This window comes from Eumetopias jubatus, unplaced genomic scaffold (assembly GCF_037043125.1).
Source record: "Eumetopias jubatus isolate StellerSeaLion01/CBP00866 unplaced genomic scaffold, mEumJub1_p1.0 scaffold_8, whole genome shotgun sequence".
NCBI lineage: Eukaryota > Metazoa > Chordata > Mammalia > Carnivora > Otariidae > Eumetopias > Eumetopias jubatus.
The window spans coordinates 75,007,942-75,026,896 of record NW_028274814.1 but is presented as its reverse complement, the minus strand read 5'-3'; the positions used below and the strand labels follow the sequence as shown (position 1 = coordinate 75,026,896).

At 38.2% G+C, this 18,955-nt stretch overlaps 1 long non-coding RNA gene across 3 annotated transcripts in view; it reads left to right on the top strand.

The window, feature by feature from the left end:
• LOC114224097 (uncharacterized) overlaps positions 1-18,955 on the top strand; it is a 90,042-nt gene that overhangs the window by 5,810 nt on the left and 65,277 nt on the right. For 2 of the 3 annotated variants that reach the window (XR_003612315.2, XR_015768842.1), the window contains exons 2-3: positions 4,985-5,099; positions 7,697-7,788. This is a non-coding gene — a long non-coding RNA (uncharacterized LOC114224097). The remainder of the gene's footprint in view (positions 1-4,984; positions 5,100-7,696; positions 7,789-18,955) is intronic. The other variant, XR_015768843.1, reaches the window with a different exon arrangement.

Below are 18,955 nucleotides of genomic sequence, written 5' to 3'. Positions count from 1 at the left end.
CAAAAGGCAAACTTTGTTCATGATATAAAATATGACAGACCACCTACTTTGTAGGATGGAAACCAAACAGTAGGCCTGCTAATATGTGTATTTCTCTGGAAATACTCCTAAGGAAATTGTTATTTGGAAGAATAGGAATCTCGCCTACTTGCTTGGATGATGAGGTTAGACCATCATTATTTGTATATATGGCACATGTGAAGATGTGAAAGCTGAAGTATATTGGATTATGTTCCAATTCTTTATCTCATACCTTGTTATAGAATTATGAGACATCTGTGCTCTTGTTGTGTTGACTTTGCTCCCACAAGAGCAGGAACAGCATATTTTCTTGTCTCACTGATGTTGGGCTGGACCAATGGAATGTCACAATACAAAGACTTTAAATATTCTTGAGTGATTTTCCTTGGCTTCTTGTACTGCTGCCATTCCACAATAAGACCACACCAAGGGGTTCACCTGGATGGCTCAGTTGGGTAAAAGTCTGCCTTGGGCTCAGGTCAATGTCTCAGAGTCCTGGGATCGAGTCCCAGGTTGGGCTCCCTGCCCAGTGGGGAAGTTTGCTTCTCCCTCTGCCTCTGCCCCTCCAGCGAGGAGTCTGCTTCTCCCTCTTCTCTCTCTGTTGCTCCCTCCCTCAAATGAATAAATAAAATCTTAAAAAAAAAAAAAATCACACCTAGGATAGCAGAGGTTCTGACTCACCTCCAAAAGACTGGGGTGCAGCTCAGACATTTTTAAATATTAAACACAGGTAATTAACTGACTTCTCCGTTTAAGGGACTAGAAAGTTAAACAGATAATGTAGATGCATTTTGTCCAATACATTTAAGTTCTCTTAATCAATGACACATCTGAAATATACCTTATTGGATGATTTCTGTGATGGAATCATCACTGTCTGATTGTAAAATAAGCACACAGTGGCTAGTGTTTTATAAAGTCAGAGTATTCAGTTTGGATACTTCTTTATTTTGAGGATGTGGTATTATCTCTTTTTTGTTTAAATTGTTTCTTTTTTCAAATGACATGATAGTTGGTTAGCTATGTTTTTTTTTCTTACTTAGTTGGAAATTGAAAGTTAGAAATCTTATCTATGTTCCTAATTTTGGTGGAGTGCAGGAGTTAAGTACAGAAGTTTCATGGCATATGAATCCAAAAGCTAGGAAACCACCTTTATAATCCATTAACTTCACCCAAGGTAGATAAATCAAATTTAGAAGAAGATGAATATTAGCTGAGGATTCAATGAACCTGTGGTCAAAGGTCCTTCCCAGTGGCTGACAGGACAAGTAAAACATGGCCTACAAGAAACCCATACTAATTAGGTGTTATACCAGAGCACCATTATTTTGCCATCAGTGTTTGTTTTGCTTGTTTGTTTTGTGAACTTATCTTAAATTGGTGAGGCTTCTCTGCAGAAATCAAGGATGGATAAAATAGACTTTAGCTAAGCAAATGCAGTGTTTACAACAAACCACACCTAATCATATAAAAATGTCAAAATCACTCTTCCTAATAGTGTTATGAGGTGTTCTAAAATGATAAGCTGTTAATATCTCTTTCTGGGATTTCTAGCTGACTGTCAAAATAATGGTAATATCACCTGATATAGTTTCAATATTAAAAAAAGATTGGCAATATCTTTATAAATATGCAGTACTGCAGAATTGAGACAAATTGTACCAGTTGGCTATGAATAGACTCCCCTGATTATTGTTTGGAGGGGCATTAACTCCTTCAAATCCATGAGGCAGCCGTGACGGGGCAGAAACACAGGAACAGGCAAGACCTGGCCACCCATGGGACCTTGGACAAATCGTTCAATCTCTCTGAACCTCAGTTTGTTTATCTACAAAAGGAAGGATTTAGATTAGGTGTCTTTTAAGGACTCTGCCAGATATGAAATTCTATATTATTTATATTCATATAATTACATTTCCAAATGAAGAGAAAAAAATGAGGTTAGTCCGGCCAAGTTACTCCTCAATACTTTTTTAGTAAGGCAGTGTTTTTGCAAATGAGGAAACAGAGCCACAGAAGGGTTAATTAACTTACCAAAATCACACAAAAACTTTATACTTGGTCTTTTGAATCCAATTTAAAATACATGTAGATCTATTTTTCCAAAAGAGCAGCTTCAAAAAAATTCCTATTATCTACATTTTACTTTAGCAGATATTAAAATTATTTTTACCCTTTTAAGGTGGATTGTTAAATCCAGGGACATTTTCTGATTTACAATTAAAAATAAACTATCTCTTAATACTAAGTGCCCTGACTTTAAGGAATCTTCACATTTTCCCTTTAAAAGATAAACAAAAACCAGGGCACCTGGGTGGCTCAGTCGGTTAAGTGGCTGCCTTCAGCTCAGGTCATGATCTTGGGATCCTGGGATCAAGTCCCAGGACAGCTCCCTGCTCGGTGGGGAGCCTGTTTAATCCCTCTCCCTCTGCCCCTCCCCCTGCTTGTGCAGGCGCTCTCTTTCTCTCTCTGTCAAATAAATAAATAAATAAATAAATAAATAATAGCTTTTTGAAAAAATAAAAGATAAACAAAAACCAATTCAATAAGCTAAAAAACTACTTGTTTCTTCCAATTATTATATGTGCTTGTCTGTATGTGTCTGCCCGTGTGTGTATATATATGTCACAGGGAGGAAGAGGCTATGTAATTTTGTTTTCTCGCATCACTTCTTACTCCCATTCATTATAAGAATTATCTGATTATCTATAAAATGTTGCCCAGATGAAACCCAGCTATCCTCAGTTTTCATAAGGATATTGAAGCACAGAGGCATTAATTGACTTTCTCAAGGTCACACAGAACTTTGCAGTCAAGGCTGGGATTAGAATCTAAATTTCTTGACCCAGGTGATTTCCTCCCATTAGGCTGTTTTTTCACAGAGGGCTTAGATTACCCCCTCCTTTGCAGGCAGGATTTGGGGGACTCTCGTGAAATGCTTCATTAAAAATCACAGCATCTTTGGACATGGCTACAGGTGACATCCCTAGGTAACAGATGATGGGTTTTGAGCAGGAAATCAGGGGATTTAGAGCATACATTCACAGGAAAATAAACTCAGGTGTGAGGACAGGCTAGACTTGTATTAACAGTCAAGCTAAGGCTTTCACGCTGGGATTCCATTCCCCCCACACCCCCACCCCCGCGCTCATCACCCCACCTCCACTGAGCATTTGGTTTTAATCTGATGCTGTCCCTGGGACTAATATTCAACAGCCTAAAATCTTGTCTTTTCTATTTGGATTTTTTTTTTTGCCTACTAAAGCAGATATCAGTATTTTATAAGAACTCCATCGATGGTACTGCATAAAAAGTATTCAAACAAGTGTCCTCAACCCTAATTGGAATATTGTTTTATTACGCCACACATTTCCTAAATCTCACCCTAATTAAACGTATATTGTCCTTCATTATTACCCACGAATAACTAGCCGTACTCAAGATTTATGGCTGTGTACGGTGGTGGTTGATGACTGTGTCAGGATTTCAACTTCCAATGTGTTTCAGAGGTTTGGAGTTTATCGGGAAAATTAATTGCAGCTGAAAACCCGGCGCGGTCTGTGCTTACACTGACTGGCCTGGGGTGCTCCCGCTCCCGGCTCCCTTTTCTGGAACAGCTGCCAGGGGAGTGGAGTGAGGCGTGGAAGAGGAGAGTGGATGGCGGGAGAGCAGGGTGCCACTCTTCTAGACCTTTCCACCAATCGCTGGAGTCTGTCTGGAGGGGAAATGAAAACTATACTCTGCTTAATGGACACAGTAAGTGGACGGAAGTCTGAGTTCCCCGCTCTCCATTAGCAAGCCAGCCAGCCAGATGTTGGCCGTTTTCAACACTGGCTGCTTTTTCCCTTTGTTTACATACGCGAAGATTTCAGGGTTTTGTGGGTTTGTTTTGTTTTTGTTTTTGTTTTTTAGTTGATCTCAGCTATGGGGTTTCAAGATATAGATGTGTTTGTTGGCTTAGAAGCAGATAGACAACCCCTGAAGGCAATTGGACTTTTTCCTGACAGCTTGTCCCTCAACTTTTCCAAAGGCAGCGTAGGGAACAATAAACAACAGGTACTCTGGCTAGTGGCCTTGCAACCCACGTATTCAGCATTCTGCTTTGTGACTTTTTTTTTTTAAGATTTTATTTATTTATTTGACAGAGAGAGAGCACAAGTAGGCAGAGCGGCAGGGAGAGGGAGAAGCACGCTCTCCACCGAGCAGGGAGCCCGATGCGGGTCTTGATCCCAGGATCCTGGGATCATGACCTGAGCCGAAGGCAGACGCTTAACGACTGAGCCACCCAGGCACCCCTGCTTTGTGACTTTAACTGGACTCTGCCTAGCAGCATGAAAGAGCAGTTCTCCAAGGGAAAAAACAGGAGAGTTTTGTTTTTGTTTTTGTTTTTGTTTTAACTAATGTAGCAGGAAGGTCCCGGTAATAAACTAGGAACTTTTAATTTATCATGAGTGCTAAAAAGCAAAAAACCCCTGTTGAATTCAAAGGGCCATTTGGTTGCAAAGAACAGCAACCAGCCAACACCAGGTTAAATAAATGGATTGTAAGAACTGGAAGTATAGCCGAATATTATGAGAGGTTGGAATTATAAGCTGGGAAGTCTTCAGGAACTAAGATTGCCATTCTTGGTCATCTCTCTCTTGCCCATGCTTAGCTTCTCTTTCTTTCCAGAATATTTCATTTTTACTTCTTTTGAGACATCAGCTTTACCCTCTGCTTTTTACTGTGATCTGGTTCTCTGTGTGTGCTCATCCACACAGTTCCCAAACTCCCAGCCTTGAGGGTCTACATGACTCTCCAGTTCCAGTGACTACCACTACTTATTGCAGTTCTGCTATCTCAGTTTAAATTAAGAGGCAGGCTCTAATTGACTCCACTTGGGTCAGCTGTCCAGCCCATGCCTCATCAGTTTTGATGGGTGTGATGGCACCATGACCACTAAATACATTACTTACTTTTGCAGAGTCTATGGATGCAGCATTGCCAAGAAAGAGGGCGTTGGCTGGGCACCTGGTGACCCATCCTAACTGTGATAGAGTAGGATCGATATACACACACACACCGGAAATGGCTTGATGGTAAGCAAGTGGTACCATATGGGAAAAACAGCTCATAAAAAATCGTTTAATTCACTGGCTTCTAAGCATTAGAGGGCATACATACCCTTGGAATGCCTATTAAAAATGCAGATGCCACAGCTTCCTTCAGAGATGATTGTGTGGGGGTAGCAAGCAGGAATCAATACTTTTTAATAAGCCCTTCAGGTGAGTCCAGTGAGAGTGGTCCATATACCTCATTTTGAGAAGCCCTGGTTTCTCAGCTGATTCTTAACACATATTCAGGTGTAACTAGTGACTAGTGGTGAAGAATGTACAAAGACCCCTGACTTCCCCATAGTGACTGGACCAGGTTAGGGAGTGAGAATGAATTGTGTCCCGCATCTAAGCTCTGACTGTGATTTAGTGAGGGGGTGTATAAACAGTTTGGGAGCCTATTCAGAGAAACTCCAAGTGCCTTCATTTTACAAGGTGCAGTTCCTGTCTGAAAAATAAAAGTAAGTTAATTATGAAATAACCTGGTCGTATTAATGCCATAGCAGTCAGCACCACAGTGAAAGTTGCCAGCTTGGATGACATTAGCTTGCCTGGGAGGATTGATGCTAAACTGTCAGGAGTGACGTAGAAGAACTTCTAGTGCCATTATTCTTACCCCACAGGGGTATCTCGAGAGGATAATTTAATTTCTTTCCTCCTTGTTTCCAGGAAACGCTCATTTTAAAGTGCACAGTTTTAAAATGTTTCACCCCCCTAAGTTAAAAATGTACCGTACAGTTGCAAGCTTGTCATTTTGTGGGTGTTTGAGAATGGTTTCAGGTTAGCTGGTGGGCCAAATATCTACCTTCCAACACTCAGGGCTCAGCCTGTTTTACTGGATGGAAAAAAAAAAAAAAAAACAAAGCAGTGGAGGAAGAACAAAATTAAAAAGAAATTAAGATATGAGCTTTGTACAGCCAAGAACATCATCTTCTTTCCACACAAAGCACAGAGGGTGGTTTTTCCAGGCGCACACCGGAGCGTGGCACCTGTGTTCGTTTAACTGATTACACATTCAACAAAATTTGTGTGATGTGCAATCATTTGAATCACTCATTATACATTAAAATAAACTGACACAAATACAACTCGTTCTCTGCTGCTTTTGAGAAACTAAGTAAATTAAAGAACGAAACGAAGGTGATGCTAGGCTGAAGACTTGACATACAATAGAGGCAGAAAATTCAGAATTCATGGTTTTTGACCGTGATCCGATAACTTTCAGTGCTGGCGTGCGATTAGAAAAGCAACAAGAGGAAGAACAGTGTCTGTTCCTTGTCTTGGACCACCACCCCTATGGCCCCCAGACCACTTCTCACTGGGCTTGGGACCCTAGCTAAGAGGACCACATAGCACAAAGGGAAACAGCAGGAAAAACCATTTAAAAAAAAAAAGTGAAAGAATGTAGGCCTCTAGCAAAGTGCAGGTGTTTTGCCCAGCTTCCCCCATTATAATTGTTTGGCTCTTCCTTTTTATAGCTAATATGATTTTTACACCCAACTTGAACGGGCTGACATTATCAATCCACTGAAACTGTGTTTTCAAGGTTTATCACTTTGACAAATCCAAATTTCCTCCTTTCTTACCTTTCTTGACCTGTCAGCATTTGAAATGGATGACCCCTGCCTCCTACCTGAAACATCTTCTCTTGCCTTCCCTAATAACACACAGTTGTGGTTTTCCCTTCTCATGATAGTTCCTTCTGAGCCTTCCCCACCAACCCCTCCTCCTTCCCCTCCTTCATATTAAAATCTGAAACTTAAACGTGTTGAAAACAGAACTCTTAATTTTACACCTACCTCTCCTCAACAATATCATCTCTATCCACCTAGTTGCTCAGGCAAAAAATGAGTTATTCTTAACTCCTGTCTTTCCCTCTCTTCATCACATGTTCAATTCATTAGCAAGTCCATTCAAGAAGACACCCCAATGTTCCCAATCCATTGGGTTCCATTATCCTTCACCCTGATGACTATTATAGCTAACTGGTTTCTCTCCTTCTAGCAGTAGTGTTCTTTCCCTCCAATTTTATCCATCTTTACTGATATCACCCTTGTCAATCACCATCATATTTTTCCTGGCTACTGTAATTACCTTTTAAATGACCTCCTAGCTGTACAACCAAAGATGTCTTCTAAAAAATACAAGTAAAAAAAAAAAATAAAAAATACAAGTAAGTTTTGACATTTCCTATAATAGCTTCCTACTATATTTAGAATAAAATTTGGGCTCATCATAGCATACAAGGCCTTAAGTGATCTATTTCTGAATTCCATGACCATGTTTTTCTACAGTTCTTAATTTCACAGAATGTTCTTTTAAAAACTTAAATCAGATTTTGTCATTCCTCAGATTAAAAACCTTCAAAGTTTAGTAATCCTTACCACATTGTACAATGTTTTGTCTGTTAAGAATATTTTTGGCTCTAAGTAATGGAAAAACTAATTGTGTCTTAAACAAAAAAGGATTAATTTTTCTCAAAGCATAAGCAATCCTGAGTAGACGGTTGGTGGTATTGGTGCAGTTGTTTAATGATTTCATGAAGTAATCAGTTTCTTTCTTTTTTTCTCTCCCATCCTTAGTATGTTGGTGTTTGATCTTATACCTATCACCTCATGGTCCCAAGATGGTTTTTAAAGTTCCAGACATCACATCTATATCATCCACGTTCAAGGTAAGAAAAAGGTAGAAGAGATAGAAGTTATAACAATAAGCTCACCCCTGCCCCAGGGCCTTTGCACTTATTTCTCCAGCTAGAAAGAGTTTTCCCCAGATTTTCATATGGTTTGCTCCTTATAACTATTGAGGTCACAATACAAATACCCCAGAGAAGAGTTACTAATCCAAAGTAGCACCTCTCATTTTACTATAACTGTCTTGTTTTTCTTACTGAAATCTATATTCACTTTCTACGGCTGCTGTAACTAAGGATCAAAATCAGGTGGCTTAATATCTTCCTTCAGGCTGCTATAACAAAAATACCATAGACTGGATGGCATGCATTACTGAAATTTATTTCTCACAACTTTGGTGGCTGGAAAATCCAATATTAAGATGCCTACTGGTTTGATTCCTGGTGAGAACCCTCTTCCTGGTTTGCAGATAGACACCTTCTTGTTGTGTCCTCACATGGGAGGGAGAGAGAAAGGAAGCAAATTCTTTTGCATCTCTTCTCATAAGGGCACTAATACCACCACAGAGGCTTTACTCTTAGGACCTAATTATCTCCCAAAGACCCCATCTCCAAATGCTATCACATTAGGGACAAGGGTTTCAGTATACAAATTTGGGGGGGTACCTATTCAGTCCACAGCACTCAAACAATAGAAATTTATTGTCTCATAGTTCTGAAAGCTAGAAGTCCAAGGTCAAAGTGTCAGCAGGGTTGGCTCCTTCCAAGGGTTATGAAAGAAAGAGCTGCTCCAGGCCTCTCTCCTTGGCTTGTAGATGGCCATTTTATCCTGTGTCTTTACATTGTCTTCCCATTTTGTCTGTATCTACGTATCTTCTTCTTGTAAGGACACCAGTCATATTAGATTAGGGTCCACCCTAATGACATCATTTTAATTTGATTACCATTGTAAAAAAATACCTATCTCGAAGGTCATGTTCTGAGGGATGGGGGTTAATAATTCAACACATGAATTTGGGGAGAGGACACAATTCAATCCATAACAAACTCAATAAATATGTGCTAAATGAATGGATGGATTTGATTCATAGCCACCACTTACTAAGTGTTTACAGTGTGTCAAGTGCTACATGGAGCGCTTCATCCCATCTCCTTTAATTCTCACAGTAATCCAGTGAAGAAGGTTCTACATGTATTCTCTCTTAGAAATGGGAAAACTATAGCTGAAGATATAGTGAGTAAAAGGGCAATATAGGGGAGGCCAGGAAAACAATAAAGGCTGGGATGTCTGTAGCAAAATACTGAGGAAACTTCTTTTGAGACATCTTCATTATGTTTGATGGGCCACATTGGATCATAACTAGGCAAGAAGACTGAAATCGTGAGTTTAAACAGGGGTCAGCAAACTGTTTTCTGTGAAATACATATTTTAGGCTTCCAAGTCACATGGTTTCTGTCATAACTTCTCTGTCATTATAGTGTGAAGCAGCCATAGATAATACATAAACAAATGACTGTGGTTGTGTCCCAATAAAACTATTTATAAAAGCCAGTGGCTAGCCAGATTTGGCCTATGACCCATAGTTTGCTGAAGCCTTGGTTAAAGAAATTTTTGCTTTGATTTTCTGTCCTTTCGTTTTCCTAAAAGCAAATTAATTTTATGAATTTAGAAAGCTATGCTGACCTGCCTCTCTGAGATGCCCAGCATTTGCTTCCCTCTTTTAGAGAGAGTTGTACTACATCATTCAAACTCTGAGAGAATACTCAGAAAGTCCACAACTGTCCTCCAAAATGCTCTCTCCTCTGGAAAGTTTTTTGTCACGTCTTGTTACAATGTGAACTTATTTTCCCTCAGTGATGGCAGAGGAGAGCTGTGGGGACAGAGGAGAAGTCAAAGGGACAGAGATGCAAAAGCTAGCAATCCCGAGTTTCATTCCCGGCTGAGGGATGGACAAACAACTGGCTTCGGTACCTATTACTTCAATTGTCCATGAGTTGTTTTCTTGCCTGAAGAGATCAGAAAACAAACATTTATCTAAGGATGTAGTCCATATTAAACCTTGGAGGTGACCTGGAAATATACTTGATAAATAGGCAAGATAAGAGTAACCTGATTAAGGGGTGCTAAAGAATTCTCCCCTGTTGCCTGAATATTTATGTATTTTCAACTTGTGAGTCCCTGTGCCCCTTGTCAGGGTACTTTGATGAGTATCTTGTATTTTCTCCTGATTATAAACCTTAAGGACTCAGCCTGTTTGTTTGTTTTGTTTGTTTTTTCTTCTCACAACTGCCCTACAGGATATAAGTAGATTTTAATAGGTCTTTTTGCCAGTACAACACTGGTTACTGTACCTTTAAAATCAAGAAGTATGAAACCTCTTTGTTCTTTTTCAAGGTTGTTTTGGCTATTGTGGTCCCTTGGGATTCCATATAAATTTTAGGATGGATTTTCCTAATTCTGTAAAAAAAAAAAAAAAAGTCACTGGGATTTTGATAGAAATTACGTGGATTGTTTTGAGTAGTATTGGCATTTTACCAATATTAAGTTTTGAATCCATGAGCACAGTAATATCTGATTTTCAGTGTACAAGTCTTTTACCCCTTAGATAAGCTGATTCCCAAGTATGTTATTTGTTTTGATGCTATTGCAAATGGAATTTTCTTAATTACCATTTCAGATTTTTCACTGTTAATGCATAAAACAACTGATTTTTGTGTGTTGATTTTGTATCCTTTAACATTGGTAAATGCACATATTCTAATATTTTTGTGTGTGAAATCTTTAGGGCTTTCTACAAAATCATATTGTTTGTGAACAGACATAATTTTACTACTTTCTTTCTAATTTGGATGCTCTTAATTTCTATTTTTTGCCTAATTGCTCTGGCTAGGATTTCTAGTATTATGTTGAATGAAAGTAATGAAAATAGACACAATTGTCTAATTCCTGATCTTAAAGGGAAAGCATTCAGTCTTTCACCATTAAATGTGTTAGCTCAGTTAAGCTTTTCAGAATATGGTCTTTATTATGTTGAGGTAGTTAGTGACCTAATAGTGCTAGTTTGTTGAGTGTTTATATCGTGAAAAGGTATTAAATTTCATCAAATGCCTTTTCTGTATCACTTGAGAAAATCATAGGCTCCTCTCTCCCCCATTCTATTATTGTGGTATATTACATTGATTAATATTTGTTTGTTGAACCACGCTTGCATTCCAGGAATAAATCTCACTGCGTCATGGTATATGATCCTTTTAATGTGCTGTTAAACTCTGCTAGTATTTTTCTTGAGGATTTTAGCAGCAATATTCATCATGGGTATTGGTCTGCACTTTTCTTGTAGTAGTCTTTGTAGATTTGGTATTGGTGTAATGCATAGAATGAGTTTAGAAGTACTCCCTCCTCTTCAATTTTTTGGAAGAGTTTGAGGAGAACTATTAATTGTTTTGTGTGTTTCTAGGAATTTGTCCACTTTATCTGAGATATCGAATTTGATGTACAATTGTTCATAGTATTCTCTTATAATCTGTTTTATTTCTGTAAAATCTGTAATATCTCCTTTGTCATTTCTGATATAGGTTTTGAGGCTTTTCTATTTTTAAGTCACTCTAGCTAAAGTTTTTCAATTTTGTTGGTCTTTTTGAACAACCAATTCTTTGTTTCATTGGTTTTTCTCCATTAGTTTTTCCACTCTATATTTTATCTCTATTCTAATCTTTATTATTTCTTTCCTTCAGCCAGCTATTGGTTTGCTATCTTTTTCTTTTATTCCTTCCAGTATAATTAACATATTATATTAGTTTTAAGTGTATAATATAGCAATTCAACAATTCCCGACATTACTCAGTGCTCATCATGGTAAATATATTCTTGATCCTCTTCAACAATTTCACCCATTCCCTCACTTACCTCCCCTCTGATAACAACCGGCTTGTTCTCTATATTTAAGAGTCTTTTTTTTTGTCTTTGTTTTATTTCTTAAATTTCACATATGAGTGAAATCATATGGTACTTGTCTTACTTGTCTTTTTCTGACTTATTTCACTTAGGATTATAAACCTCTAGGTCCATCCATGTTGTTGCAAATGGCAAGATTTCATTCTTTATTATGGCTGAGTAATATTCTGTTGTGTGTGTGTGTGTGTGTGTACACATCTTTTTTTTTATTTTATTTTGTTAATCACCATACATTACATCATTAGTTTTTGATGTAGTGTTCCATGATTTATTGTTTGCGTATAACACCCAGGGCTCCATTCAATATGTGACCTCTCTAATACCCATCAGCAGGCTACCCCATCCCACTCACCCCCCTCCTCTCTAGAACCCTCAGTTTGTTTCTCAGAGTCCATAATCTCTCATGGTTCATCTCCCCCTCCAATTCCCCCCGCTTCATTTTTCCCTTCCTACTATCTTCTTCTTCTTCTTTTTTTTTTTTTTTAGCATATAATGTATTATTTGTTTCAGAGGTACAGGTCTATAATTCAACAGTCTTAAACAATTCACAGCACTCACCATAACACATACCCTCCCCAATGTCTATCACCCAGCCACCCCATCCCTCCCACCCCCCACCACTCCAGCAACCCTCAGTTTGTTTCCTGAGATTAAGAATTCCTCATATCAGTGAGGTCATATGATATATGTCTTTCTCTGATTGACTTATTTCGCTTAGCATAATACCCTCCAGTTCCATCTACGTCGTTACAAATGGCAAGATGTCATTCCTTTTGATGGCTGCATAATATTCCATTGTATATATATACATATATATACCACACCTTCTTTATCCATTCATCTGTGGATGGATATCTTGGCTCTTTCCATAGTTTAGCTATTGTGGACATTGCTGCTATAAACATTGGGGTGCATGTACCCCTTCGGATCCCTACATTTGTATCTTTGGGGTAAATAGCCAGTAGTGCAATTCCTGGGTCATAGCGTAGCTCTGTTTTCAACTTTTTGAGGAACCTCCATACTGTTTTCCAGAGTGGCTGCACCAGCTTGCATTCCCACCAAGAGTGTAGGAGGGTTCCCCTCTCTCTGCATCCCCACCAACATCTGTCATTTCCTGACTTGTTAATTTTAGCCATTCTGACTGGTGTGAGGTGGTATTTCATTGAGGTTTTGATTTGGATTTCGCTGGTGCAGAATGATGTTGAGCACTTTTTCATGTGTCTGTTGGCCATTTGGATGTCTTCTTTGGAAAAATGTCTGTTCATGTCTTCTGCCCAATTCTTGATTAGATTATTTGTTCTTTGGGTGTTGAGTTTAAGAAGTTCTTTATAGATTTTGGATACTAGCCCTTTATCTGATATGTCATGTGCCAATATCTTTTATCATTCTGTCAGCTGTCTTTTGGTTTTGTTGACTGTTTCCTTTGCTGTGCAAAAGCTTTTTATCTTGATGAAGTCCCAATAGTTCATCTTTGCCCTTGCTTCCCTTGCCTTTGGTGTTGTTTCTAGGAAGAAGTTGCTGCGGCTCAGGTCGAAGAGGTTGCTGCCTGTGTTCTCCTTTAGGGTTTTGATGGACTCCTGTCTCACATTTAGGTCTTTCAACCATTTGGAGTCTATTTTTGTGTGTGGTGTAAGGAAATGGTCCAGTTTCATTCTTCTGCATGTGGCTGTCCAATTTTCCCAACACCATTTGTTGAAGAGACTGTCTTTTTGCCATTGGACATTCTTTCCTGTTTTGTCAAAAATGAGTTGACCATAGAGTTGAGGGTCCATTTCTGGGCTCTCTATTCTGTTCCTTTGCTCTATGTGTCTGTTTTTGTGTCAGTACCATACTGTCTTGATGATGACAGCTTTGTAATAGAGCTTGATGTCCGGAATTGTGATGCCACCAGCTTTGCTTTTCTTTTTCAACATTCCTCTGGCTATTCAGGGTCTTTTCTGGTTCCATATAAATTTTAGGATTATTTGTTCCATTTCTTTGAAAAAAGTGGATAGTATTGTGATAGGGATTGCATTAAATGTGTAGATTGCTCTAGGTAGCATTGACATCTTCACAATATTTGTTCTTCTAATCCATGAGCATGGAACGTTTTTCCATTTCTTTGTGTCTTCCTCAATTTCTCTCATGAGTATTTTATAGTTTTCTGAGTACAGATTCTTTGCCTCTTTGGTTAGATTTATTCCTAAGTATCTTATGGTTTTGGGTGCAATTGTAAATGAGATCGACTCCTTAATTTCTCTTTCTTCTGTTTTGTTGTTGGTGTACAGGAATGCCACTGATTTCCGTGCATTGATTTTATATTCTGCCACTTTACTGAATTCCTGTATGAGTTTTAGCAGTTTTGGGGTGGAGTCTTTTGGGTTTTCCACATAAAGTATCATATCATCAGCAAAGAGTGAGAGTTTGACTTCTTCTTTGCCATTCGGATGGCTTTTATTTCTTTTTGTTTGACTGCTGTGGCTAGGACTTCTAGTACTATGTTGAATAGCAGTGGTAATGGTGGACATCCCTGCCGTGTTCCTGACCTTAGGGGGAAAGCTTTCAGTTTTTCCTCATTGAGAATGATATTTGCTGTGGGTTTTTCATAGATGGCTTTTATGATATTGAGGTATGTACCCTCTATCCCCACACTCTGAAGTTTTAATCAAGAAAGGATGCTGTACTTTGTCAAATGCTTTTTCTGCATCTATTGAGAGGATCATATGGTTCTTGTTCTTTCTTTTATGAATGTATTGTATCACATTGATTGATTTGCAGATGTTGAACTAACCTTGCAGCCAAGGAATAAATCCTACTTGGTTGTGGTGAATAATCCTTTTAATGTACTGTTGGATCGTATTGGCTAGTATTTTGGTGAGAATTTTTGCATCCATGTTCATCAGGGATATTGGTCTGTAATTCTCCTTTTTGATGGGGTCTTTGGTTTGGGGATCAAGGTAATGGTGGCCTCATAAAACGAGTTTGGAAGTTTTCCTTCCATTTCTATTTTTTTGGAACAGTTTCAGGAGAATAGGTATCAATTCTTCTTTAAATAGTTGGTTCAATTCCCCTGGGAAGCCATCTGGCCCTGGCCTCTTGTTGGGAGATTTTTGATTACTGCTTCAATTTCCTTAGTAGTTATAGGTCTGTTCAGGTTTTTTATTTCTTCCTGGTTCACTTTTGGTAGTTGATACATCTCTAGGAATGCATCCATTTCTTTCAGATTATCTAATTTGCTGGCATAGAGTTGCTTATAATATGTTCTTATAATTGTTTGTATTTCTTTGGTGTTGGTTGTGATCTCTCCTCCTTCATTCATAATTTTGTTGATTTGGGTCATTTCTCTTTTCTTTTTGATAAGTCTGGCCAGGGGTTTATCAATCTTATTAATTCTTTCAAAGAACCAGCTCCTAGTTTCGTTGATCTGTTCTACCATTCTTTTGGTTTCTATTTCATTGATTTCTGCTCTGATCTTTATTATTTCTCTTTTCCTGCTGGGTTTGGGCTTTATTTGTTCTTTCTCCAGCTCCTTTAGGTGTAGGGTTAGGTTGTGTATTTGGACCTTTCTTATTTCTTGAGAAAGGCTTGTATTGCTATATACTTTCCTCTTAGGACTGCCTTTCCTGCATCTCAAAGATTTTGAACAGTTGTGTTTTCATTTTCATTTGTTTCCACGAATTTTTTTAATTCTTCCTTAATTTCCTGGTTGAGCCATTCATTCTTTAGTAGGATGCACTTTAGCCTCCATGTATTTGAGTTCTTTCTGATTTTCCTCTTGTGACTGAGTTCTAGTTTCAAAGCATTGTAGTCCGAAAATACACAGGGAATGATCCCAGTCTTTTGGTACCAGTTGAGACCTGATTTGTGACCTAGGATGTGATGTATTCTGGAGAATGTTCCATGGGCACTGGAGGAGAATGTGTATTCCGTTGCTTTGGGATGGAATGTTCTGAATATGTCTGTGAAGTCCATTTGGTCCCGTGTGTCATTTAAAGTCTTTATTTCCTTATTGATCTTTTGCTTAGTTGATCTGTCCATTGTAGTGAGGGGGGTGTTAAAGTCCCCCACTATTATTGTATTGTTGTCAATGTGTTTCTTTGATTTTGTTATTAATTGGCTTATGTAAGTGGCTGCTCCCATGTTAGGGGCATAGATATTTACAATTGTTAGATCTTCTTGTTGGATAGACCCTTTAAGTAGGATATAGTGTCCTTCCTCATCTCTTATCACAGATCTGTACTTCTGAAACAAATAATGCAACATATTTTAAGAAAAAAGAAAAAGAAGAAGATAGCAGGAGAGGAAGAATGAAGGGGAGTAAGTCAGAGGGGGAGACGAACCAGGAGAGATGATGGACTCTGAAAAACAAACTGAGGGTTCTAGAGGGAAGGAGGATAGGGGGATGGGTTAGCCTGGTGATGGGTATTCAAGAGGGCACATTCTGCATGGAGCAGTGGGTGTTATGAACAAACAATAAATCATGGAACAGTACACCAAAACAAATGATGTAATATATGGTGATTAACATAACAATAAAAAATTTTTTTAAAAAATCTAATTTGTCTGATATAAGGATTGCCACCCCAGTTTTCTTTTGGTGTCCCTTAGCATGGTAAATAGTTTTCCACTCCCTCACTTTCAATCTGGGCGTGTCTTTGGGTCTAAAATGAGCCTCTTGCAGACAGCATATTGATGGGTCTTGTTTTTTTATCCAATCTGATAGCCTGTGTCTTTTGATTGGGGCATTTAGCTCATTTACATTCAGGGTAACTATTGAAAGATATGAATTTAGTGCCATTGTACTGCTTGTAAGGTGACTGTAACTGTATATTGTCTGTGTTCCTTTCTGGTCTGTGTTGCTTTTAGGCTCTCTCTTTGCTTAGAGGACCCCATTCAATATTTCCTGTAGGGCTGGTTTTGTGTTTGCAAATTCCTTTAGTTTTTGTTTGTCCTGGAGGCTTTTTCTCTCTCCTTCTCTTTTCAGTGGCAGCCTAGCTGGATATAGTATTCTTGGCTGCATATTTTTCTCATTTAGTGCTCTGAATATATCATGCCAGTCCTTTCTGGCCTGCCAGGTCTCTGTGGATAGGTCTGTTGCCAATCTAATGTTTCTACCATTGTAGGTTACACACCTCTTGTCCCAAGCTGCTTTCAGGATTTTCTCTTTGTCTCTGAGACTTGTAAGTTTTACTATTAGATGTCAGGGTGTTGACCTATTTTTATTGATTTTGAGAGGGGTTCTCTGTGCCTCTTGGATTTTCATGCCTGTTTTCTTTCCCAAATTAGGGAAGTTCTCTGCTATAATTTGCTCCAATATACCTCTGTCCCTCTCTCTCTTCTTCTTCTGGGATCCCAATTATTCTAATATTGGTTCATCTTATGGTATCACTCTTCTCTCAAATTCTGCCCTCATGATCCAGTAGTTGTTTATCTCTCTTTTTCTCAGCTTCTTTATTTTCCATCATTTGGTCTTCTATATCGCTAATTCTCTCTTCTGCTTCATTTATCCTAGCATTTAGAGCCTCCATTTTTGATTGCACTCATTAATAGCCTTTTGGATTTCAACTTGGTTAGATTTTAGTTCTTTTATTTCTCCAGAAAGGGTTTTTTTTTTTTTTTTTTTTTTGCAAGCCCAGCTAGTATCTGTATAATCGTCATTCTGAACTCTAGTTCCAACATCTTACTAATGTCCATATTGATTAGGTCCCTGGCAGGCAGTACTGCCTCTTGTTCTTTTTTTGAGGTGATTTTTTTCCGTCTTGTCATTTTGTCCAGAGGAGAACAGATGAATGAGAGAACGAAATGCTAACAGGGTAACAATGACCCCAGAAAAATATACACTAAACAAATCAGAGGAGACCTGAAACCGGGGGGAAAGAAAGGGAAAGAAAGAAAAAAGAAAAAAAAAGAAAAAGAAAAAGATAAAAAAAAAAGAATATGATCAAATATAATCATGCTGGTGAATAGATCAGTGCCACACACTAGATTTTGGGTGTATTTTGGTCTGTTAGAAGAAACTGCCTCCCAAAATTTTAAGGAAGGAAAAACTTATATATGTACAAAAATAAGGGTAAATATGATGAAGGGATGGAATATGACTGTAAAGATGAAAATTATAAAATATTTTATAAAAGGAATTGATAAGAAGTTGGTTGAAAAAAGAAGAGAAATTTAAAAAAAAAGGGAGAGAATGTGATCAGGCAGGAGACTAGAACAAAGTCATACACTAGAGATTTAGTGTATATTTTGGTCTGTTAGAAGAAACTGTATCCCAAAATTTTAAAGAGAGAACAACTTATATATATATATATATATATATATATATATATATATATATATATATACCAAAAATAAGGGTAACTACTATGAAGGTATAGAATATGACTCTAAAAATGAAAAATAAAAAATATTTTTTGAAAAAGGGATTAATAAGATGTTGGTTGAAAAAGGGAAAAAGAAAACTAATAATGTAATGTATGGTGATTAACATAACAATAAAAAATTTAAAGAAAAATTTTAAAAAGGGAAAAAGAAAAATAAAAAAAAAGTTAAAAAAATTAACTTTGAAAGACTAAAGAATCATGGGGGAAAAAGCCATGAATTCTATGTGCAGTATTCCCCTAGTGCTGGAGTTCTGCCATTCTCATTGAACGGTAAACTTGGTCTTGGCTGGCTGTTCTTGCTGATCTTCTGGGGGAGGGGCCTGTTGCTGTGGTTCCCAAATGTCTTTGCCGGGCGGGCTAAGTAATCTGCTCGGGTTTGCTCTCCGGAGCTTTTGTTCCCTGCAAGCTTTCCGTACAGCTTTGAGGACGAGAGTGTAAATGGCGGCCTCCCAATCTCTGCTCCCGAGGAGCCGAGAACTCGAGCCCCACTCCTCAGTGCACCCCCAGAGAAACGCAATCACTCCCATCTCCCAGATCTCCGGCAGCACTCCAAGCTAACCTGGCCAGTGACCGAGCATTTCTATCCCTAGCTCACGACCCCGTGTCAGTAATAACTAATTTGATTACTATAGCTTTATAGTCTTGAAATCTGTGATTGTGATACCTCTAGTTTTGTTCTTTACAAAGATTGCTTTTGTTATTCGGGATCTTTTGTGGTTTGATAACATTTAAAGTATTTGTTCTAGTTCTGTGAAAAATGTTATTGGTATTTTGATAGGGATTGCATCAAATCTGTAGATTTCTTTGAGTAATATGGACATGTTAACAAAATTTGTTGTCTCAATCCCTCAGCATGAAATATCTTTCCATTTGTGATGTCTTCAATTTCTTT